The 25,752-nt window shown below is 36.1% G+C and overlaps 1 protein-coding gene across 5 annotated transcripts in view; it reads right to left on the bottom strand.

The window, feature by feature from the left end:
• The window catches only part of LOC149219613 (Sodium Bile acid symporter family), a 524,785-nt gene that overhangs the window by 410,751 nt on the left and 88,282 nt on the right, over window positions 1–25,752 (bottom strand). The gene's annotated exons all lie outside the window — the stretch shown is intronic.

The raw sequence follows: 25,752 nt of genomic DNA on the forward strand, positions 1-25,752 counted from the left end.
GTTGATTTCATCAGTTTCGTTTGGATTATTTATTTCCCTTGTTTCATGCTTGATTATATTTCTCATAATTTAGATGCCTGATTGAATGTCAAGAGCACGCCTTGATTTTAAATAGGGTTACTTATAATTGAGGATTGGTGTGATCATAGGGTGATTTAAACTTTAAAGTAAAGTTTCTCAGAATTGTTTGTTGGATTGCCATGTATTGAGTAGACTTAATGTTGGAAGTCATTTTCATCACTATGATTAATTCGGACCTGTATGCAGTTGATTAAGAACACAGAATTAAGTTGGAGAATCAAAGACTGAAACAGAGTGTTCAGATCAGTAATTAACTTCAAAACCTTTGGTAGGAAACGAGTCAATTAAGTACAGATTGCTTGTTTAAGCTAGAATTGGAAGTGCTATCACAAATAGTGAATCTTTTTTCCTTTTTGAGTGTGGATTGTAAGAATTAAAACCAGAACTCCAGTGTTTTTGATTGATTAAGTCTGGTGTGACTAGGTATTCACTTAAAATCAGTGGTAAAGAATTCAAAAGCTTGTTAAGTTTGGATTTCAATCTTAGGTTAAGGTCGCAAAGATTTTTGAAGTCTTTAGATTAAATTTGATTGTTGGGTCTGCTCATATCAGCTAGATGTTTGATTTCTTTTAAGTTTGAAAGCATTCGTGTGTTTATTCCCCCGCTAATTATTATAAGGAATTGTTAAAACTCTAATCAAGCACTAAACAAAGAAAGCGCAAGGCAACTCGTGCTTACGAACCCGAATTGACAATTAATATTAAGAGGTTTAATTCACCAATTTAATCTCTCAACAGTCACTCTCTCTGGCTCCTGCACTGATCTCCGTGCACTATCTCTATCTCTCTGTGTCTCTGTACTCACTGCCCCTCAGCTGCAACTTTGATCACTGATTCTATCTGTCTTAGCAAACCCCGCTCTAGAGAATAGAATGACTGATCATCTGGTGTACTCTCCAAGTGACCCTCAAGCCTCCTCTTATACTTTTCTCGTTGACATATCGACGGCCGAGATTAAGTCCCTAATCAATGGCTAAGATTAGATCTGGCTTGATCCATGTCTTTTGGACCATTCTAACACAGTTTTATATTAATCCACATTAATATTTTAATTTCCCTATGTTTAGACTTAGGGACTCCATTAAAACTATTAATTATTTTAATATCTCCTAAATTGTTTAGAATCTTCCCAAACCCTTTTTGGGTATTGGAGATCTCATGTGCCCCAACCTCTCCACCAAATTTTGTGGCTAGAGCACATCCGATGCTACCCCAAATCAACACAGGAGGGTTGATGCAGTGCTTTAGTTGAGCTGGAAAGGGTTTCATGGGGCAGATTTTCTGAATATCTGTTTCTGAATAGAGAGGTATTACTGCCGGATTATTTTCTCTGTCGGGTGAGCCAGTTTGGCACCTAGTTGTACTCAGATAGACTGCATAACAAAATAACCCTCATAATTGCTGCACCGGTTTTCCAAAGTTGGGTTTTTCCAGGGACGAGTTGTCCAGAAATAACGGTGTCACTTGTGTGTTTGCTATTTCTTCCAGTTGTCAATCTGTAGATGGTTGAGACTGTATTGTGTTTATTTCGATATTTACATGTTTAAATAACTTGTTCGTAATTAACAAGTAAGAGAAATAAACCAGAGAATACACATAAAATTTCTAAGGGGTAATACTTAGAAATTTCAACAGTTTGCATCAACCTCCTGCATATGCATTTACACATCTCCAAAAGATATATATTGTCAAGGGCCTATTTCTTTTTCAGACTTCATCATAGTCTTCGTATCTTTCATGGAGATATCCTAGTCAAATCTTCTAGTCCTTGGATGTTGATTTCCTTTACCATGGTTGCATATTCCACGATCTCTTCCTTCCTTTCCTCACACATTTCATTCCTAGGAACTTCCAATCAGAGTTCCTCCAATTATTGTCAACCACCACATATTACATATGAAGACATATTATGTTGATTTCATCTAGTGAATGTGTGACCCATGCCATCCTACATCCTTTCGAAGGAGGTGATCCTTTCTTTTGATCATGCTCTTGAGATAGAGCATTTCTTCATGATACCTGCAACCATATGACATGACTCTAAAATATTGAATACAAGCATACATACCTCATTTTCCTTTAGGTCATCTTGGACTTTCTTTCAGCAGCTTCCTTGATTGAAAGAACTTCAATCCCTTGATCTGCTTCACCTCCTTTGATATCATACCATCATCCCATGAATTCCACAAGTTGGAATTCTTGATGAAACACTTGCTTCCCCTCTAGATCAGTGAATCTTCCGATGAAGATTCCATCAAAGAATCTTGAGGATCTTGAGTATCCCTATCCAGCAGATGTTTCCTTTTGATTGATGTATGATGAGCTTTGTCCTGGATGACTTTTTCCTTTCCATAAGTGCCACTTATGCTTCTAATGAGGTTACCAAGAGCTATATCCTTCCAAAGGTGACTGCCATAGTCTTCAATTTCAACCACCTTACATGCTTCTCTATGATGATGTCACGAGCTCTTGCTTTCAATGCTTCTATGATGCCATGATGCATCCCATCATTTTTCTTAGTGGCCATATCTTGCAACAGAAGAACTTAAAACGGGAACTTGAAAAGAACTAGATGAGGAAGACTATCTTAGTGATAGTAGATAGCTCTTACTTCCTCTTTCTTGGACATCTTCTTTTCAGCTTCCTCCACTTCTTTGGTGAGATGGGCTTCTTCTCTTCTCTTTTTTTATTGTCCTTCTTAATCTTAGGACAATCTTTCGTATAATTCCCATATTCTTGACATTCGTAGCATTGGATTTTAGCCATATTTTCTTGAGAACTATGCTTCCTGAACTTCCCTTTCCTTTTAGTAAATGTTTGACCTTTTTTACTTGGTCCTTCATCACTTTTTGTCTTCAACCTGTCTTCTTCTATCTTGCATAGAAACCACAAGTTGTTGAATGGGATAGTTTCTTCTCCTTACGGGCATTTGATACGAGGTTACCTTGGTCATCGGTTAATGTATTTAGAATAATGGAGACCATTTCTTTATCAGATATCATTTCTCCTAGATCTTGTAGTTGAGATCTTATTTGAGATGTTTTTGAGAGACATGAAGATATCCCTTCTTCCTTTGATACATTCAATTTGTATAGATCAAATCTAAGTGATATGATTTTTCTTATTGCACTTTCAAAGAATAGTTCTACCAACTTATCATATATCTCTTTTGATGTCTCCAGCTTTGCTATATAGGGAATAAGGGGATCTTTGACAGACTCCATAAGAATCTCTTAAGCTTGTAGATCCCTTTCCATGTATTCAGATAGTGCTTGATCTTCAGATGGTTTGGAGACTTTTCCATTTACATGATCAATAACTTCATTTTCTTCGAGGACTATGTCTATCCTCCTTTTCCATGCAAGGAAGTTCGATGACCCAACCAGCTTATAGATCTCCTTGCAAAATGAAGTCATTTTACTAGATTAGATTATAGAAGAAATGGTACTTACTTGACAAGTGAAGATAAAATCTTCAACTTGATTCCTTTGTTGATGATGATCGATGAAGATGTCTTAATGCTTCTTGGATGATCTTCTTCCACATGAAATCCTTCTTTCAATAAAAAAAGGGAGATTGCCTTTTTGATGATGACAACGCTTTTTGATGTAGCTTCCTTTGGATGAGTAGTCTTTTAAGATACTTTCCACTTAAAGATTAAGTGTGGATCCAAAGAATGCTTCTTTGGTTGAACTAGGGTTTTTTTCTTCAAGATAATAATGTGATCTCTGACCTCGAAGTGCTTCTCTTGGATGAATACATTTCAAGTTGCTTGGATTTGTAGATTGCTTTAACTTGAGTAGGGCCTAAGAGGTCTTTTGATGATGACTTGAGGATCCCAAGACTTTGTTGGTGTAGACTTCTTCTTCGATCTAGGGTTTTGATACTTCTTTGTTGATCTTGACTTTAACATGATCTTCTTAAATTTGCTTCGATGTCTTTCTCAAGATTTGATCGAGTGTCCCTTGATAAGATGCCCTTGCTTGACTTTGTTACCTTAGCTCTAATACCATGTTGAGAAATATAGGGCATAGCAATTGGGCGATTTCTCTTTTGTTGATAACTACTTGTGAATGTTTTTTACTTCTTTAGATTAGGATCTTCTCTTTCATTACATTATTATAGTGTGCTTCTTCATCAAACAACTACCAATGCATAAACAACAAAGAGACGAGACACAGAATATAGGCTATCATCCAAGGCCAAAACCTCTCCCACTTGAGAGGAAAACCGGAACAAATTCTTCTTCTTCTAGAGACTTCAATTGACGAATATCAAGACCAAGACCCTTGACCTATTTGCCACCCCAACACCAAGACAAAAAGCTTCCTTCTCTTCCTTGAGTCAATGATAGTCAAAGTGTTGAAGTTCTCTCTACTTCTTGGCTACACTTCAGATTTCGGTTTACAGCAATTTCTTGGCCTATTTCAGAAGCCTTAGTTGCAGTGCTTGGTAAGTGTCACTTTTTATGTAGTGCCTTTGACTCCTTCGCTTAGGATAGAGACTCCTCCTTGCTTAATTCAGCTTCCCTTTGACTTGTCCTTCTCCCAATTCGATTACCTTAGATGACTGTAATCTTCTCAGCCTTTCCTGCAGCAGATGATCCCTCTCTTCTTCGCACGTGTGACAGAAGAACAGCCCTAAAACAGACCCAAAACACCTTCGCTCTTCCTTCCTTCTTCTCGCTGGCTATGAGACTCCTTTCTGGGTGATTCTCGCACTTCCTATTGCAGACTTCTTCTTGACCGAAATTCTGTCTCTGAAATGAAGCCGAGCTGCCCTATTTATAGTGGTTTGCCCATCAAATAAGTCGACCTGAACTGTGGGTGAGCCAACAGGTCTTTGGAGTGGTTTCATTATTCCTTCTTGAAGCCGACTTGTAGGAGGTACTTTAGCTTGCTCTTGGAGGGCCTTTTTATTATTTTAATGATTCATACAAATATGTAACATGCCCAAGAAGGTTCTTCATAAATGACATTGACTCAATTTGACTTTATGACCAATCCTAAGGGCTCACAATGGGAGCCTTACGTAAAAATAAAATTCCTTGCCCATGAAACCCATGAGACAAGCATTACAATAATTATTTTATTTTTCTTCTTTGCATCAATCACAATTACACGTCATTATGAAGACCAAACCTAGTTACACTTTTCAACACTCATGTAAACTTTTACTCATGTTCACATGGAACACAATATTATGGCAGACTTACTCTCCAAGGAGGGGCCGGGACTAGATAGGGGCAGAGTTCTGATACAAGAGTTCCAGAATGGAATGTTGTTTGGGTTCTATCACCGGCCTTTTATGGATGCACAGATGATACTTTAGAGAGAGGCCAACCTCTCGACATTATCTATTTTATTGCGGCTATATGGACTCATATTAAACTTATGTATTTTTTATATAAACAGTGACATGTTTATGCTATGCTGATGTTAGAACTTTTATTTTTTATATGTACTCTTGCTTATGATAGTACTATTTTAGCACAGCTATATGCTCATATCTTTGACAGATGATGTAAGGCTATAAGCCATATGTTAACATGATCTTTTAAGATCTTTCAGACGAATGTATTCCAATATACATCTACAAATTGTAATTTTGTTAAAACTAATAAAATTACACTTTTTCTGTGGAAAAAAATGGTCATGAATTCCTAATAAATATACAAAATGCTTCCCAATATTAAATGATTTATACAAGATGAGAAAAATAAAAACAAACCTTTCCTAGGAGTAACGGCACCAGAAGCATTAGTGTTAGGCTCTTTAGCAATTGTCCCGCAGGAACTGAAACCCCAACTCCTGGAGCTACCAACTTTGAAAGCATGAAAGGGACCTATAGCTCAAACAAAGATTTGAATAATTAAAGAACTATAATTATTTAAACGCAGAAGACAATATATATATATATATATATATATATATAAGAGGCTACAGGAAAAACCTATAAAATTACTTCTAATTGATTTTCCATCTGAGATATGCAATCACATAACACAACAAGACTTCAATAATCTATCCCTCCAACAGCTTACTGTGTTGTCTTCGTTTGCCTTTATAACATGATTCTTTTTCTATAATATGTAACATAATAGCTAAATTTTAATCATAAAGCAAAAAGTAGAGTATGTACACCGGTAATATATTAGATATTAATTCAATATAATCTAACAATAGCCAAGGAATTACTAATTTACATTTGCTAAACGTATTCTTATAGTATGAATATAATGAGAAAAGTTTATACAAATGAACTTCACTTGAGTTGTTTTTAGTGCAAATTTTGGCCTACAAAGTTCACTTTTTGCTCAAATGTCAGTCCCAAAATTTTATGTTATGGCCTCAAACATGACAGATACAGCTACACACTATCTCAGTCCCTTTAAACTATCTCATGGTACAGTTATACACTTGGTACTAAAATACAGGAATGTTCTACATATCTATCAAAAGTATTTTCAAAATGCCAAAGTAGGCTACCACCCTAACATTCTATAGCAAAGTATGTTTTTTTTGAAATTGTCAATATGCTAAATTACTAGATCTGTCTGTCTTATCACTGCCCAAAGTGGAAATCAAATTATAAATCCCAAAGCACAACTACAACCTCAAGGGAACTAAGAGGTGGTATCCATTGTCACTTCAACAATCCCTTCTCTCACTTTAGGCCAACTCTCCTCTGGCACAAGGGGGATTTCCCCAGAATAGGATCACTAAAGCTAGACAATGGAGGCTCCAGGTGATATGAAGAGCTAGCTTTAGTAAAACGAAGATCGCAACGTAGGAAAATAAGGTGATGGAGGACCAAAACTGGTGCCAATCCAACTTGGGTAAATGGTGCCAATAAAGGAAACCAAGAGGGTTGAAAATTAAATGAATGGGGATGCTGAGAAGAGCTATTAAAACATCAAAAATCTCATCTATGCATGACAAATAACATTGCTGGACATGAAGGTTCAGTAGACCCTTACAAAGGCACTCTACTAATGGACATTCCTAATGCATAAAGGGTAATCTTACTTCAAGTTAACCATACATACTCTGCCCTTCGCTAAAATGACATCACATAATAAGTTAACTTAAAAATAAAAACAGCAAGAAAGTTGAATCAAAAATCTCTAATCCAAAGTTCTTCTCCAATGACATTGCTTCCCTATTATGGATCCCTTGTTGCAGCAGAAATATTGACATAATTTCCAACAATAGATATTCATCAATGTGGAAGAAAATGGAAGCCATACCTATATAGGAACCCTAACAATCACGTTCACATTCATAAGATATTCAATTGGGCTCAAAAAAGGCGTGCTCAATTAATACAACCATGATCAACAATGGAATAGCAAATACTTATACAGAATTCAGCTCAGCTCGCTTATAATAAAATATTATCTAATGGTATTTAGATCTACTAATTGCTCCAAGTAAAATACCAGAAAACATCTAAACTATTACATAGTGGCCTCACCAAAATAAAAATGCCTAAGTTCCAACATCAAATCTGTAACAAACATAATATTAAATAATAATGAATTAATGTAAAGGTGTGTCTTATTAAAAAGATATGTCTCTTGTCGAGTCCCAGTAGCACAACCGGTTGAGAAAGGGTTTCGTTGCTAGAGCGGCCTGTGTTCAAACTTCACCGAGCTGCTAAGCACGTGCGCTGGGAGGAGACATCTGACTTACAAAAAAAAAATACATGTCTCTTCTTATGAAAATGCGCCCCGCCTCGTATTTATAACGACGGTCTCTCATTGTAACATCATTGATCCAAAAATTTATTAATAATATCTATTTACAATTATAGCTTGCATATGTCTCTGCATGTTACATATGTCTTTGCATGTTACAGTGGTATCAAAGTCGTGTTTCGCTTTCCCTGCACTGTGTTCCATTGTCCCTGCCTATGTCGTGCGATCAGTGGACTTGTGATCTTGATCGAGCAACATTGTTTCGTTTCAGAACATCGTTGTTGCCATTGATCTTGAGTATTTTTCTCCACTGTGTATCGGTTGTTCTTACCGTCATGTGTCATCTGCTATCATCGGCTCCTGTTTCCCACCACCATCACACCCCTCCGCTATCAAATGCTCATGTTCCCTACCACTATCATGTTGAGAAACAAGTGCATAGAGTTTAATACTTGATTCCTCTTCTTGATAATTACTTGTGAATGTCAAATCTCTTCTTATTACTTCTTATGTGTTCTTCATTAAGAAATTATACAAATGTTCAGTCTTTCAAAAAAAACTCCAAGCTAGGGCAAAACCCACAAGGGGGAAAACCCAACAATCCTTCTCTTATAAAATCAAATCAAAATGAGATATCCAAGACCAGGACCAAGTCTGCCACAGAGATTCCAAGTCAAACCTTCCTCTAAGTCTCCTCCAATAATTAGAGTCAATGCAAGTCAAACTGCTCTACTTTTGGTCAACAATCTGAAACTCGGACGTGCAATAGAGAGGGCCAAAATTCAGCCTATAGTGTCTCAGAAATTTTGGCCTCTCGATAGAAAATTTGGTCAACCAAAAGAATATTCTTTTAGTTTTATTTCGCTTCTCTTTCTCCTTTGATTAGGCTTCTTCTTCCCCTCACTAGTTTAGAAAAATACTTCTTGTTTTATGCTTGAATGATCTCCCAAGTAGTTCAAACTGCCCTCTTATATATAATTGTCCAGAAGGTCGAATAGGTGTCTCTTGGAGGACTAGGCCAACTTGTTCCAAGGAAGGCCAACTTGAAGATCTTGTGGGCTTACGACACGACATAAAATTCAAATTTCACTTCCTTACAAGTGTCCAAATGGAACATGACTCAAATACATTTTCCTTTCACTCAAAATAAATTCTTTTTTACTCCTTTTCACTCTATAAGCATGAAGAACATGGTTTAACCAAAAATATAATAAATATGAATATAAAATCAATGATAAATTTACATTATGAAGACCAACTCTAGCTACAACTTCAACACTTCCTCTTAACTAGGGAGGTATTCATAATGACTCGACAAGATATTCTCAAGTTGAAATATTCATATAAGAAAAAATTTGAATTGATACGCATCAATGATGATAGCATCATCATAACCAGCATTGTCAAACTACTAAGGCCTTGACAAGTACGCTCTATCTCTCCACTAGATCAGAGCACAATGTTGGGAGGCATTAATTTGGACACCACGCCTCTCAAGGCACATACCCCTAGGTGTTCCAAAGGTATGAGCTCACAGTACCATTTCCTAATCCCAAGGAAAATTTTGTCCTCAAAATGATTCTTTACCAAGTCCATGTATGCAACTTAAGATATTAATCCTAATCAACCACAATACATGACTCAAGAATGCTTGTCTCTAATGCTTATCCAATCCACCACTCTCCCTACCAATGTTCATGCAGTAGACTTATGGCAGTTAGTCCTGGCCATAGTACATGACACATGGAGAACATAGTGTCCATCCTCACTCCCTCTCAATCAAGGAGGAGATCCTCACTCCATCTCAAACAAGGAAGAGATAACTACATGCCCAAGCTTGTGTTGAAAGTACACATACTTCCCTTACAACAGCTACATATGTTTTTGTGGAGATCTTGTTCTGGCTTCACAGCTCCATTCTGCATCATGTCACAAATCATAATGTGCTTCGATCTTCCTAGTCCTCTAACAATATTCATATAGCTTTTAACCAATCAAATCGAAGTTGTCATCAACTAGTCCATCGAACATTTTACAGAGCCAAACTGCTTCACAGTTAACTATACAAACTTCAATGTTCTCTTCCTTCACAATGCAACATAATCCTATTTCATGCTCTATCAAGAAATCATACCGACTTCTAAGCAGAATCGACCATCAGTGGTATAGCTCCCTCCTTCCAGTTGAGGTAAGTGAACTTCTTATCTTTTATTGGGAGAACCTTCTCAAGTCTTGCTTTTCATGCTGCTATCTAATGCTAAGTGTTGACTTCTTTAATGCATCCTTCAAACTGCTTTCTCCTTCTTTATTTACGTCCTCTAGGAAAGTCTTTGTGCTTTTGCTACATTCTTTCATCATTTGTCAATGCTTAGGCAATTATTGACCTACAAGCTTTATTAGAAGACTATGAAAGAACAAATAAATACGCAAAGTACAAAGACAATAGCAATAGTAGTAAAGAAAGAGATGTAGAGTACTTATCTTTTTGTGGAAAGTCAACTCTCTCTTAATCTTGGACTTTATACTAATCTTGTCCTCACATGAGAATGATGTCATTTCTGTCATTCTCAAGAGCTAGGACTTCTTAGTACTTACAGCGGAAACGATTAGGTAGGGTTTTGTTCCTAGGGTTTTGTAATTCAAATCTTTGCTAGGGTTTACAAACCCTAAATGCTTCAATGTCTAAAGTGTTCAAGACTTGCGATCCTTTAAAAATTGCAATTTCTAAAAGTACACTAATGTGTTAGTTTGAAACCCTAGAAATGTTATTGATAAGTCTACTCTGAAGTTGAGCATTAGTTTGAAGCTGAAGCGATGGCAGGAACAAGGTGCATGTTTAGGGTTTGCGCAGCAAGGATTTTTTGCAGGGTCATTTGTGGCATGGGAGGCAGGCGCATGTCTCCCAAGCTTTGCCACCATTATTAGCCTTGGAAACTTGTTGTGTCTGGGAGAAGAAGGCAGTCGTCATTTTCCTGTAGGCCATGGATTGAAGGTCTACTGTCGGTCTCCTTTAGTGAACCGTGAAACTTTCAAGAGGCAAATCCGCTAACAAAACACACCTAATCGACAAATTTTTTGTTCCACCTTAAACCCCAACGCTAGGTGGAATTTGTTGACAAGGCCTTAGGTGAGTCCTAGTGTTTATTGAGTCTAATGTAAAAGTGTGTTTAGGAATAATTTTAATGCATGGTCCCCCGCATTCAGAAACCATGGCTACATTATTTTATTATAAGCACACTTGGTTTCATACTAGATCATATTGTGTCGCAGAATTGGTTAAATTATCGAGGGCCTATGTCTAAAGGTGTTTTCTCCTTTCAAGGGTTGAATTTGTAATTTGAATTTGTAATTATTTTGATGTAAAAATATTTTGGTGAATGGTCTCTCACAATCAGAAACCATGGCTAAAATATTTAATGGTGGAAAAAATTAATAATCCCCTCTATAGTCAATTAATTAATTTTTCTTCCTAAATTAAATAAAAAGTCCTAAGCCAAAAAATTAATTAATTTTGACTCAAAAAATAATTATAGAGAAATTAATCTCTCCAAGTGGAAAATAATAAAAAATTCGTGAGTCAAAAAGAAGTTAATTTTTGGAAGTCCTCCACCAAGGGAAAAATTGATATTTTAAGAAAAATTGAACCCTTGGACCTCAATGGTTAAGTCAAAGTCAATTTTTTGAGGAAATTAATCCAAAATATTAATTTTTGGATTAATAAAAAATAGTTTTTAAGAGAAATTCGATTTTTTCTTCAAAAACAAAAAATTCGGCGATGGAGATTAAAAGAAGATCAAGTTATTTTCGATAGACGAGATTAATTTGACGGGGATCAAGCCAACTAGCCATTATTTTCCACTTGGAGGGGTTTTCCCTATATAAGGAAGCTATTGAGCTTCTATTTCCCATCTTTAGATGAGGTAATTTTGTAACACATGTACTGAGTTGCTGCTCTGCTGGAAACATTTTTCTCATAATAGAAAGACTTTGGGGTTCAGTTCATAGCATTCTTCAAATGTTGATTTGTGGTATGTGTTGGTTATGTGTTTATCCTATATTGTGCTGAATCTTTTTTCACTGCTATTTCATTTGTCGGTGATAAAAACATTCTATTGGTACGAGTTATCTTAGGTGATTTGATTCATTATATGAATTAACGGTTTATCTTGAAAAATTATAGAGATTTATAGGTACGCTAGCCCTTGTGCTCCAAGTTCACAGACTGCGAGGAAGAGCCGACCTTGTTTGGGCTCTAAGTTTTCATTGTGGTGAATTATTTTGAAGGAGAGTTTGGTTGGATTAATAAAAAATGGTTTTTAAGAGAAATTCGAATTTTTCTTCAAAAACAAAAATTCGACAATGGAGATTAAAAGAAGATCAAGTTATTTTCAACAAATGAAAATAATTTGACGAGAATCAAGCCAACTAGCCATTATTTTCCACTTGGAGGGGCTTTTCCCAATATAAGGAAGCTATTGAGCTTCTATTTCCCATCTTTGGATGAGGTAATTTTGTAACACATGTACTGAGTTTTTGCTCTGCTGGAAACATTTTTTTCATAATAGAAAGACTCTGGGGTTCAATTCATGGCGTTCTCCAAACTACTATTCTATGGTATGTGTTAGCTATGTGTTTATCCTATATTGTGCTGAATATTCTTTTACTGTTATTTCATTTGTCGGTGAGAATAACATTCTATTGGTATGAGTTATCTTAGGTGATTTGATTCATTATATCAATTAACAGTTTATCTTGAGAATTTATAGAGATATATAGGTACGCTAGCCATTGTGCTCCAAGTTCACAGACTATGGGGAAGAGCCAACCTTGTTTGAGCTCTAAGTTTTCATTGTGGTGAATTATTTTGAAGGAGAGTTTGGTTGGTCTATTTTCCGAAATTATTCATCCATGCAATATATTTTAAAAACCCCTAAAACAAATTATATGATCTTGGGCTAAAAATATGTAACATGCTAATGAGAGTTGAAAATTTTATTTTGTAAATATTTGTAAAATTACTTCTAGCCCTTGTTTTAATTTTGTAGCACTTGGGGTTTTTTGGGTTTTGGAATTTTTGTATATATTTGGGGTTTTGGAATTCTTTCATTCATTTGTGCAGGTGAATCTTCAAATTCTCAAGGAAAATCATTGGGGTTTTGAGGCAGATCTAGGCCTAGGAAGGCAAGATCTAGCCTCCAATCTTCATCTAAGCTCAACGCCCAGCCTGGAAAGGAAGATGTTGGCCCTCAAGGAAGCAAATTTCGGCATTTTGTGGGTAATTTTGTGTTTGCAAGGGTTCCAAAAAAATTTAAGGCCTCTAAGGCCTAGCCGTCACCTTCTCCAACCTTGTTGTGGCCCCTTTTTGCCTCTGCATTAGACTTTCTCCCTGTTTGGGTGAGCCGCAGGTCATTTTGGCCTTGTTCCTTAAGGTTGCAGGCCCTTAGGGCCTTGATCCCTAGTCGTCAAGCCTTCTAAGGCTCTCGATTGCCCATTTTAGGGCCTTAGTACTTATGTCGCAACCCTTAGAGGGTTGTTCCCTCAAGCTGTAGACCATTTTAGGCCTTGCCTTGGCCCTATAAGGGGTTTCAACCGTCTGGGCCCCACTAGTTGGCCTATTTTCCCTTGGACAACAGCCCTATAAGGCTTGTTCCCCCCTATCGTGGAATTTCCTAGCCTCTCTTGGCCTATCGTTGCCCTTCCTTCTCCTTTCTAGCCTCATCGTTAGCCTTCTTCTAACCCTAGCCTCTCCTCCTAGCCCTCATTTGGGCATTTTTCAGCCATTGAGTTAGTTTGCATTAGAATTTTATCTCTAACATTTTGTTTTGCAGCGATTTTGGAGCTAACTTGGTGGTTGCAGGTAATCAAGTTCATTGGAAGCCTCTCTAGTCATCAACAAGGCCATTAGGGCCCCTGGTTTGCCCTCTAATCGCTCATTGTCATTGTTACCGCTCAAACTAGCAGAGGTCCTAGGAGGGGATCTTAAAAGGGCAACTACTAGGTCAAGGGCAACAATGCAGCAATAGCCCACTGTCACCTCAGTTAAAGCTCCCCTCTCTTTACGGAATTTCACCGATGGGAGGATACCCGGTATAAAGGGAATCTCTAGAACAACCAATCATTGAAGAGATAAGGAGATTAGCTGCATTTAGATTAAAAAATTGCATATTTATTTTTCTGTTGATTTTACGGCAAAACATTATGTATGTGCAATCATGAGGCGCCATGAAAGCATACTGCCCCGTGTTTTTCACCTATTATATGTGTAGGAAACAAGTCTACGATAACCAAGAGATTGTTGGAGTTCTCATGACCTCCCGTTCGAGTAGCTTCGTCCACTTCTTCAAGACATCACGTCCCAGTTGGAGCCCAATGTTACCCACCATTTTGTGGGTGATATCCCTACAAGAAAAAATTTCTCCTCAGCCGGCAGCCAATAGCCCCTTGTAGCCACCAACTAGCTTGTTCTATCATTTTTTCCGCCACCTGAGCCAATCATGTGGTCCGTCACCCATTTGTCATGATCGTATGTTTGAAGGTGGACCTCCTGAACCTAAAGGTATGCCTTGTCATTTGGTAATTGAGTATTGTGATTTGCTTATCATGGACACTTAAGAGCATGAATTAAAGGGGGATTCCGTAGAAAGAATGGGCTAGGTCTGTGCTCTTGTCCCCTAGACCTCGTTTGTATATTAACCTTGGATTCTAGTCTCGTGGGATCTCTTTTACTAACCATTTGGCTTTAGGGATGGTATCTCATGGGAAACCCTGATTTTGGTTGCGTGGTCCCGCTCCATCATCCACATATACTGCCCCTTTTCCACTCATTATAACCCCATTCATCATTTCTCCCACCTGGGTCCACATTCCTCCATTGGGTCCACATAGGGCTAGCTCTCCCATTCCCCTTACCCACACCTTGGGTCAGGCCTAGAATAATGCCCCGGAGGTTGATACAGCTAAACAAAAAAGCAAAAGAATAATTGGCCACATTCAACAGGAAAATGTACCACAAAAATGCAAAAGATGGTCAGGACAAACACATTTAGCACGTGGGAAAAAGCCAATACATGAGATCTACCCCATCATCATGGCCATCACCCTGGTTCCTACAGGTTCTATGAGCCTCCTTCATCAAATAGGAACCCATGATTGTCCCAACCCCTGGTGGGCAATGAACCGCCCTACCTTAAAAGGGGGTATCCACTACTATATCTCACACATCATGCTCTTACCCCTTGAGCCCCGAGCAGTTAATTAAAGAAAAATCATAAAAAGGCAAAAGGCATATAAAGAAGGGTGGAAAAATCAACGTCGGAGCACCTCTTGTACCATGATTGCTACCTCCTATACAGTATATACCCAAGTGTAGGCTTCCCTTCTACTAGCTACCCTTGTACCCCAACATGTGGCCCAGAACTGCCCCTTCTCATTCCCTATTCCATTCACCTCTTTATCACATGCCACCACCTTTTAAAGGATGTACCTTGGAGTCTTGGACATATTATCCCCTTTAAAAGTAGAAACCACCTAATGGGATACTTGATTAACCCCATTTGGAGTTTGGAGACATTAACACATGCCAAAGCCGATTATCGAAGGGCAAGCCATTATGAAGTCCCCATTTGTGGTCCATGATTTGTAAGCTCTTTTACTTGATTTTCTTGGTGACTTGTTGTATTGGAAGGCTAGGGAACACATTGGATCTTATGTAGGATTTCAGATGATCTCCATCTTGGGTTTGGACTCCCTATATGGAGTCCTAACCCTCTAGAGGGCTACATTGGCACATATAGGGTGTGTGTTGAGAGCCATGGGCCTCCACAGCATTAGACAACATGCCATGTATCCCCAAAGATGTTCAAAGATTGCACAAGGTTCACTTATTGGAAAAGGAAGATGCACCCGGTTCACGTTTGCCTAACGAGCCCCACAAATGTACTATGCACTAGGCAGGTGACCCGGGACTTGTAGAATGATGTGGCATCACCTACACCATCATTGAGCCCTTACAGATGGTCTACAGGCATCTTCGACTTACTTGGAGACCCATGAGGACACTTGTGTGCCCTCACAGCCATTGGGAGCACCACAGGTTTATTATCTGGAGAACAAGGGGCCAACCCCTTGTCCATGACTTTTGGCAGTCCAACTCATCATTTTGGCACTTATGGACTTCATTAGGCCCCTTAGAGAACCCAATGACATACATTATTGATTATTCGACCTCTTGGGAGGCTTATTATTTTATTTATGAGCTAGTTTGGTGGGTTTGTCATCAATAGATAGTTATTTGCACATAATTTTAGTTTATGGGCTAACGTAGGCTCAAATTAGGTAATTCGAACTCCTAATGAGTGTATAAATAGGAGAGACATGAATTCATTTGTATCATCACTTGGATTGGATCATATCATCTTGTGAGATTTTCGCTATCATTTGAGAATGAGACTTTTTGGATGAATGGATGGATTTTGATGTTTGGTTATTCTTCTTTGTCTTGGAGCTTCTATGATTGGCATATCTTGGTGATTGGATATATTCTTATTACATGTAAGTACTATGTTAATGCTATTTTGCTACTTTATTTTGTTGCATTCATAATATTGGGCTTTTCTTTATTCTAGGGTTAATTTGTTGCTTTTCTTGGAACAAAATTATGGAAATTAAATCTCTAAATAGTGTTGTATCATGATTGGGCCATGTTTGAATGAATGAATGTTCCTAGAGACATCCTTGTCTTGACAAGTCACCAAATATTGTTGAACGAAGTATAAATGACCTTGAAGCTACTTCCATTAAGCCCTAATGCCCAACGAAGTTGTCTTTTAGGCCTCCTTGACAAGTGGAAATCAATCCAAACTCTAAATCTTCCATGACTCCATCTCTCCCAAAGGAAAAAGCACTGGTCCTCCTCTAATGATCACTCTAAAGCTTATTTCTTTCACCTTCCCTTTTTTTCTAGGCCTAGTCTACATAGGTCACCTAGGGCATCAATTATCTCACATTCTAGTTGTCCAAATATTTCAATTTTTGTTCCACAACTGCGTTGGTGTGTCCTCAAGAAGCCCTCCAAATTTCATGAGATTCCGACGATGGGATCTTGAGATATCGCAAGCTCTAGCTTGAAGACCAATTCTTGCCCTTGGTTTCCCTTAGGCTAGAAACCTCACTAGGATCCTTCCATTGCCTTCATTGAAAATTCATTGCTTGATCCCTTTACCCTCTGTAATTAGGTCAACTATATCAATGGTTGCTAAATCCTATCCTCTTGACCTAAGCTGAGGTCCACTTGGTCCCATGTGGTCCCATGCATTGTCAAGGTTAATTCTTCAAATATCACCTGGAACCCAAGTTTCCACAATAATTCTAGGGCTCAGGGATCTCCTTTACAATACGCATATTCAAAACCTAACCCTTGAAATTCTCCCCAAGCCCTTCCTAGAGAGCCTTCCATCTTGTCTTCGAAGACAAGCAAGCCACAATCTTGAGCCTCTTGTGAATAGGCTTCTAGGATCACCCTTCATCCTATCTTTGATCTATTCATGTTTGTGATCCTTATCATACCGGGTCTCCTCTCATCGGTGAAAGTCCGTAAAGAGTAGGGAACTTTAGCTGAGGTGACAATGGGCTATTGCTCCATTGTTTCCCTTGACCTGGCAATTGTCCCTTTAGGATTCCCTCCTAGAACCCCTACTAGTTTGAGTGGTAACATTTTGGCGTCGTTGTCAGAGACACGAAACTTGTGTTTTGTTCCCCATACAACATATTGACATAACATTATTGGCAACTCCATTGGAAGAATGAAGCCCTAGTTCTTTATTGAACTTTAAGGTCGATGCTTGTAGGGTGAAGCAAGCATTTTTTTTAAGCATCTTTAAATTCACCCTGGCAACTCCATTTTGGCATTATATCCAAGATCATGAAAAATGGTTGAAGAAATTGTCCACGACATTAGCCCCGAAGAAGTACAAGCCCTACAAGAGAGATTGGATTTGTGGTCTAAGCTTTGTGATCATCTGATAAAGCATGAAAACGAGGACTTCATACTCAAATTTTATAACAAGAGCAAGTCAAACTTCAAGAGCATAAGACAAGAGTATGAAAAAAAAGCAAGATTATCTCTTTCTCTTCTGGAGCTTTATTTATTGGTGGTTTATTTTATTTTGTTTTTATCAAGAGGAATAGGCTCATTACATGGATTAGGATGATGGAAGGGGATGACTGATGACGAGCAAGAATAAGTTGTTGAATTGGGGACAATTGGAGAAATGGGAAGGAAAGGGACTCTCTGAGGATGATGAAGAGTTGGACCAAGCCTCCAAAACACAAGAAAAATGGATGAATATAGTAGTAGCGGGGGTGCGGGTGTAATTCTAATGAAGTTTCTTCCATGAATGAAAGATGTATTAGAAGAAGAGGAAAAGCTTTAAGATAAATGTAAATAAAGAGAACCCTACTATTTTCTTAAAATTTAATGTAAAAATACCTTAATTGTTCTTCAAGAGAAGAGGGAAGAAGAAAGGTCTCGCTTGTCAACCAACCAAGATGAAGATAACATTGAGGATATCGGTGATGAGTAACATGAGTCCTTGTTGGGTCCGCAAGATGAACAGGATGATTTTGAGAGCACATGTGTTGGGGAGGATGAGGCTATGAAAGTTGAGGCTGACCTTACCTTTCTTGAGGATACCGCTCCTGATGACTCTCCTTTTGAGAACCTTGAGGAAGGTGATCCCATGAGCTCCTTGGAAGACAACATTGGAGATTATTTCCGCATTGAAAAGGAGAAATGGGAAATTGTTGGGCCTCAGTTTGATTGTGCTCCCATTTATGATACTGACAAAGAGGATGAGGTTGAGATTGGTTTTCCCCTTCTCCCAGGAATTACTTGTGATGACATATCCATCGATACCCTTGGGAAGGAGAATTATTATTTTCCCTTGCATGAAGAGGATCATTTGGAAGTAATCGATTCTCTTTTGAAGGAAAACCCTACCTTTGATGTTGATAGTAATGAAATCAATAGGGCTTCTATTCTTACCTATCTTCCTCATGATCCTATGTTCAAGTCACTTGAGCCTTTAGATTATGATTTTGAGAAAGAAAAGCCTATTGGGTATAACACTCCACCCTCCCCTTTGCCTCCTCCTCTTGTTCATCATTTTGAGAGTGATTCCCGCACCTATTCTCATATCATCTCAAGTGACCTTGATCCCTTTCCCCTTTCTAAGGATAGTGTCGAGGAAAAACCCCTCATTGAATATTCTTTATCTCCTTGGGCACCCCCTCAGGATCATGATCAACCTATAATCTCCCCTTTCCAGTGTGATCATCATGGGAAACCTACTTGTGTTTCTCCATCTCATCAGTCTCCCTTTCCTACTAATCATAACCGTGTAGAGGCCATAAAATATGACATAAATGATAAGGACCATAATGGAAATAATATGCCCAGGGATGCCATCCATCAAAAGTTTAAGAGCCTAATCATTGACATCTCTATATTTTGGTTAGAATGGAGGATCTCATGGACTAGATTACATCTTTTCCTACCTCTTATCACAAAACAATGTAAACTTTGAAATGAGAACTCTAGCCAAAAAAAACCCGTAAAAACATCAAAAACAGTGCTAAAAACGATAAGTGTTGATGTTGGAATAACACCTTTTTTTTTCTAGGGTAAGTTTTCAACATGTTTTAAAAATGGCGGTGAAAACCAATTTTTTTTGCAAAAATTGTCCAAAAAACACCCTCAAAACGAATTGCTGATGTTCGAATAACATTTTTTTTCAATGGTAAATTTTGTGCAAAAACACCCTCAAAACGAAAAGTGTTGACACTGGGATAACACTTTTTTTTTCAAGGGTAAAATTACAACATTTCGAAATAATAACATAAAATATTTTATCATGACCCCGAAAAACATTAAAATTTCAAAAAAATAATGAAAACATAAAAAATAAATAAATAAATAAAATAAAATATTAAAACAATGAAAAAACACAAAAAAAGTTAAAAAAAATAACAAAACATAAATTAAATATATACTAAAAACAAAACATAAAATAAAAATAAAAAACAAAAAAGATCAATCATAAAAATGTTAGAGAAAAACAAAATTAACCCATAAAATATAAGAATTAAAAAACTAAAAGAAAAATTATAAATTATAAACAAATAAATAGTAAAAAAAAAACATATTTAAAAAAAAATGGAACAAAAAAAAAACAAGCAAACAAACAAATGTGTAAACATAAAAAAATTTGGGAAAAAAAAACATTAAAAAAACTATAAAATTAAGTAGGTAAAAATAGAAAAAATTAAAAAAGCATTAACAAAAAAATAAAAAATAAAAACAAACTAGATTTAAAAAAAAAAAAAAAAAAATTTAAAAACTACTGAAATTAAGATTAAAATGTTGATTACTTAAAAAAACAAATATAAAAATATATATAGAAAAACACAAAAAAAAAAAGGTTTAAAAAATAAAAATTATTTCATAAACCATAAAAGAATTTGGAAAAACAAAAAAAAAAAACAAAATTTAAAAATATATATATATATAAGCAAGTAAAAATAGAAAAATTAAAAAAAAAAAAACATTAACAAAAACTAGGAAAAAAAATTAAAAATAAACCAGATTAAACAAAAATAGAAAATAATAACAAAAAAAAAAAATTAGAAACTAATAAAATTAATATTAAAAACATTTAAAAAAAAAAAAAATTAAAAAACAAAAATAAACTCAAAAAAAAATATAGATATATATATGAAAATTTTAAAAATATGTCTTTTCAAATTAAAAGAAAAAAATAAAATAATAAAAATAAAAATTTAAACATTTTAAACTTATAAAAAAAAATATGTGTTTTTGATTAAAAATAAAAAAAAATAAAACTTTCATTGTTTATTTAAAAACAAAGAGATGAAAAAAAAAATGAAATTTAAAATTTTTTTTTAACAAAATTTTGTTTTTTATATTAAAAATATATATATATATATATATATTAAAAAAATTTAAATTTTTTTTAACAATTTTGTTTTTTTTTAAATATATATAATATATATATATATATTAAAAAATTTTAATTTATTTTTTTATACAACTTTAATTTTATTTAAAAATATATATATATATATATATAATTATGTTAAATAATAATTATTAAAAAATAACGATTTTTTTTTTGAAATTAAAAAAATCATATTTTAAGAATGAGTTTTTAAATAAAAAATAAAAAATAAATAAAAAAATTCGTTAAAAAAAAATCGTTATTTTTTAACAATTATCATTTAACATAATTTTTATATTTTTTTTAAATAAAAAAATTAAAGTTGTTTAAAAAAATTTAAAATTTTTTAATAACTTTTTTTTTAAATAAAAACAATATTTTGTTTAAAAAAAAAAAAATGAGTTTTAAAATTTTTTATTTGTTTGTTTTTAAATAAACGATGAAAGTTTAATAATAAATAAATTATTTTTTTTTCAAATCAAAAACGCACATTTTTTTATAAACTTAAAATGTTTTTAATTTTATTTTTTTTTTAATTTGAAAAGACATTTTTTTTTTTTAATTTGAGTTTATTTTTGTTTTTTTTAGTTTTTTTTAAATGTTTTTAATATTAATTTTATTAGTTTTTAAATTTTTTTTGGTTAACTTTCTATTTTCTTAATGTGGTTTGTTTTTAATTGTTTTTTTTCCTTAGTTTTTGTTAATGTTTTTGTTAAAATTTGTTAAGTAATTATAATTTAAAAATAAAAATAAAAAAAATAAAAATAGACATAATAAATTTTAAAGTGTGAAAAATAAGTCCTCTAAAAAAATGTATACTGCATCAACACGTTTCAAAATCAGCATGAAAATCACTAACATTTAAAAACAAATAATTATATTTGATACATAGGAAAATTTAAAATGTCAAAAATATGCTCCCAAAAAAAGAAGTGTATTCTCCATAATCACTTTTCAAAATTGAGTCACGTTTTTACTACCCCTACGAAACGGATAATCGTATCGGTTATTTAAAGTGCCAAAAATTATGCTCTCAAAAAAATATGTGTTCTGCATCGCCCCTTTTCAAAATCGGGTCAATTTTTTGATATCTCTACGAAACGGGTCACAGTATCAGTTCAGGTTTCAAAGTTTACGTTGTTACAAGATCATCTATGTGTGGGCATTCTATTTTCATACCTCCCACAGGCCTTATCATCCATATGATTGTGTCCACATTCGCTATGGCATTTACTACATGAGTAATCATATAGGCCGCATATTTATATTGATTTGATGATATGTTGGTTGCACTGGCTTTATGATTACACTTAATATCACTTTTGTACCATATGCATGTTAAGGTAGGATGCGTTGCATGTTGATTTTCGCATTAGAGCTAACTTCATACGATATTTCTCATAACAGACTAGCTGCATTTACATTAAAAATTTGCATATTTATTTTTCTGTTGATTTTACGGCCTAACATTAAGCATGTGCTATCATGAGACGCTGTGAAAGCATGTTGCCCCGTGTTTTTCACCTATTATATGTGAAGGTAAGAAGTCTACTGTAACCAAAAGATTGTTGGAGTTCTCGTGACCTCTCGTTCGAGTAGCTTCGTCCACATCTTCAAGAGATCACGGCGCAGCTGGAGCTTGATGTTACCCACCATTTTGTGGGTGATCTCCCTAGGAAAAAAAAATTCTCTAAGATGGTCCTCAGGCGCCAGCCAACAGCCCTTTGCAGCGACCAACTACCTCGTTGTGCCATTTTCTCTACCACTTGAGCCAGTGATGTGGTCCCTCACCCATCTATCATGATCGTATGTTTGAAGGTGGGCCTCCCAAACCTAAAGGTATGCCTTGTCATTTGGCAATTGAGTATTGTGGTTTTCTTATCATGGACACTTATGGGCATAAATTAATGGGGGGATTCGGCGGAAAGAATGGGCTAAGTCTGTGCTTTTGTTCCCTAGACCCCGTTTGTATATTAACCTTGGATTCTAGTCTTGTGGGATCTCTTTTACTGACCATTTGGCTTTAGGAATGGTATTTCATGGGAAACTTTGATTTTAGTTGCGTGGTCCCCCTTCCTCATCCACATAACTGCCCCCTTTCCACTCATTATAACCCCATTCATCATTTCTCCCACCTGGGTCTACATTCCTCCACTAGATCCACATAGGGCTAGCTCTCCCATTCCCCTTGCCCACACCTTGGGTCAGCCCTGGAATGATGCCTCTGAGGTTGATGCAGCTAAAAAAAAAGAAATCATAATTGGCCACATTCAACAGGAACATGTACCACAAAATGTAAAGATGGTCGAGACAAAACATTTAGCACGTGGAAAAAAGCCAATACATGATATCTACCCCATCATCATGGTCGTCACCCTGGTTCCTATAGGTTCTATGAGCCTCTTTCATCATATCAGAACCCATGACTTTCCCAACCCCTGGTGAGAAATAAACTGCCCTACCTTAAAAGGGGGTATCCACTACTATATCTCACACATCATGCTCTTACCCCTTGAATCCCAAGTAGTTAATTAAAGAAAAATCATAAAAACACAAAAGGAATATAAAGAAGGGTGGAAATATCAAGGTCGGGGCACCCATGTACCATAATTTCTCCCTCCTATACATTATATTGTTGGCATTATGACACAGGTGTTGTCCTTGACGGCAACTCACTCAGATGGTAGAGCACTGTTCAGGCTCTCAGAATGAAAGAAAAAGAGGTATACGCAGGTTCCCTTTGACGAAGTCGTGTATACACCCGAGATTGCCGACCAAAAGTAGCGTATGCGTATGCACGCACTTTCATGGACGAAAAAGCGCGTACGTGTGGGAAAACTTATTTTTGGTCCATCGTATTTAGTCTTTGGTATTTGGGCCTATGGTTTTGGACCATGGTATCTCGTCTGAAGTGTTAAACCCAGGTATTTGGTCCAAGGTATTGATTCTTTATGGTTTTGGACCATGGTATTGTGTAAGGCCTAAGACAATAAAAGGGGAAGGAGATCATTAGACAAAGGCATTTTTGACTCAAGCATTGAATATCTCATGAAGAACTAGATCTGGAATACTGTTCATTGGGTTATGGTGCATAGCTAGATCTGAATCAAGGAGGAACCTGAGCGCAAGAAGAAGGATAAGTACTATTGATGGATCAAGATCTTAAGGCTTGAATGGTAGTATCTTTGTGTGATTTTGATCTATTATTTTGGCGCATGACTTGATCTATAAATCTGATAATCTGGGTATAACTGATGTTTGAATAAGTGAAAAGGATAAATTATCTTTTATAGATCTGTACGCAGGTTCAGCGAAGAAAATGCATGTATACACACTGGTTCTGTAATGCAGAATAGCGTATACGCTGGTTGGCCTTAATTCATAAGCGTATGCACGCAGGTTGTACACATTGAAGTAGCGTACGTCTCTTGAAATATGTTTTAGCTACTTCTGTTTATTGCTACAATATTCTGGGTTCAGAATTGGTGTCTGGTTACTGTTACTGTTTTCTGGGTACAGCGTTCAGAGAAGTGACTATTCGAATCAGCTTTGTTTGGTGCAAAGGAGATTGGTTGATGAAGATATACTTGATGTTTGATTGATGTTATTCATGGATCCAGTCTAAAAATTTATGAAACATGGTCCCTGAAAGAAAAGAGAAGGTTGTAGCCTTCTGTAGGTCAGCACCTACATACTAGTACCTCAGCTAGTACAAGAGCTAAGGGGGTTGTAGCTCCCTTCTAGAAGAAGCTGGAGAACGAGAGAAGGTTGTAGCCTTTTGCAGGTAGCAGCCTGCGTACTGGTATAAGACTGCACCAGTACAGAATCATTGTAAAAAGAAGTTTCTAATTAAAAGAAGATAGAGACGAATTGCAGCAGGTGGTTTTCACCCACATTGGGTTTCCACCTTATATCTTTGTGTCCATGTGTGTGATGATCTGTTCTGTTTTACTGCTCCTGTTTACTGTTCTTATGATTAATGAAGTCCTGATGCACTGATTAAAGATCAACAATTAATGAATCTTAAGTTTTCTGATATACGCTGGTTTCTTTAGACACAGTAGCGTATATACGCAGTTTCCCATAGCTGAAGTAGCGTATACAAATCTGATTGTGAAATGAAAAATAATTGATTTAATAATACTGATTCACCCCCCCCCCCCCTCTCAGTATTATTTCCAACAATTGGTATCAGAGCAGGTCCTTCAGAAGAGGCTTGATCGCTTGAAGGAAGATCTATCATCATGAGCAACTACGAAAAGGAGGCATCTATCAGGCCACCAATCTTTGATGGAAGCAACTTTGTCTATTGGAAGGTAAGAATCACAGCCTATCTTCAATCTCTTGGTACAGAAGTTTGGGATATCATGGAAACAGGATACACATTTCCATCAGCAACTCCTACAGATACGGCTGGTAAGAAGCAGTATGAAACAAATGCAAAGGTTGTCAATACTCTATTAGGGAGTTTATCTCAATCAGAATTCGTCAAGGTTATGCAGCTCAAAACCGCAAAAGAAATATGGGACAAGATCGTTCTGAGCTATGAAGGAGATGATCAGGTAAAACGTGCAAAACTACAAACTCTCAGAATCCAATATGAAAATCTCAGAATGCACAATGATGAAAGTGTGGCTAATTATTTCTTACGTATAGATGAGATTGTTAATTATATGAAAAACTTGGGTGAAAAGATAAAAGAAGCTGCTTTGGTTGAAAAGGTTCTAAGATCTTTGTCTTCTAAGTTTGAATCAAAAGTTTCGGCCATAGAAGAAAAGCAGAATCTTCAAAGCATTACCATGTCATAGCTGCACGGAATCCTAACTGCTTTCGAAATGAGAAAAGGGGGACCATCAGACATGAGAGAATCTGCATTCAAAGCCTTAGGAAAAGGAGAATACAATGAGTCAGGACATATGTCAGAAGGAGAGGAAGAATCAAACTCTATCAAGAACCTTCA

The sequence above is a fragment of the Pinus tabuliformis genome, chromosome Q (genome assembly GCF_031772625.1).
Source record: "Pinus tabuliformis cultivar Carrire ecotype Pingquan chromosome Q, CPIR1, whole genome shotgun sequence".
NCBI classification, from domain to species: domain Eukaryota; kingdom Viridiplantae; phylum Streptophyta; class Pinopsida; order Pinales; family Pinaceae; genus Pinus; species Pinus tabuliformis.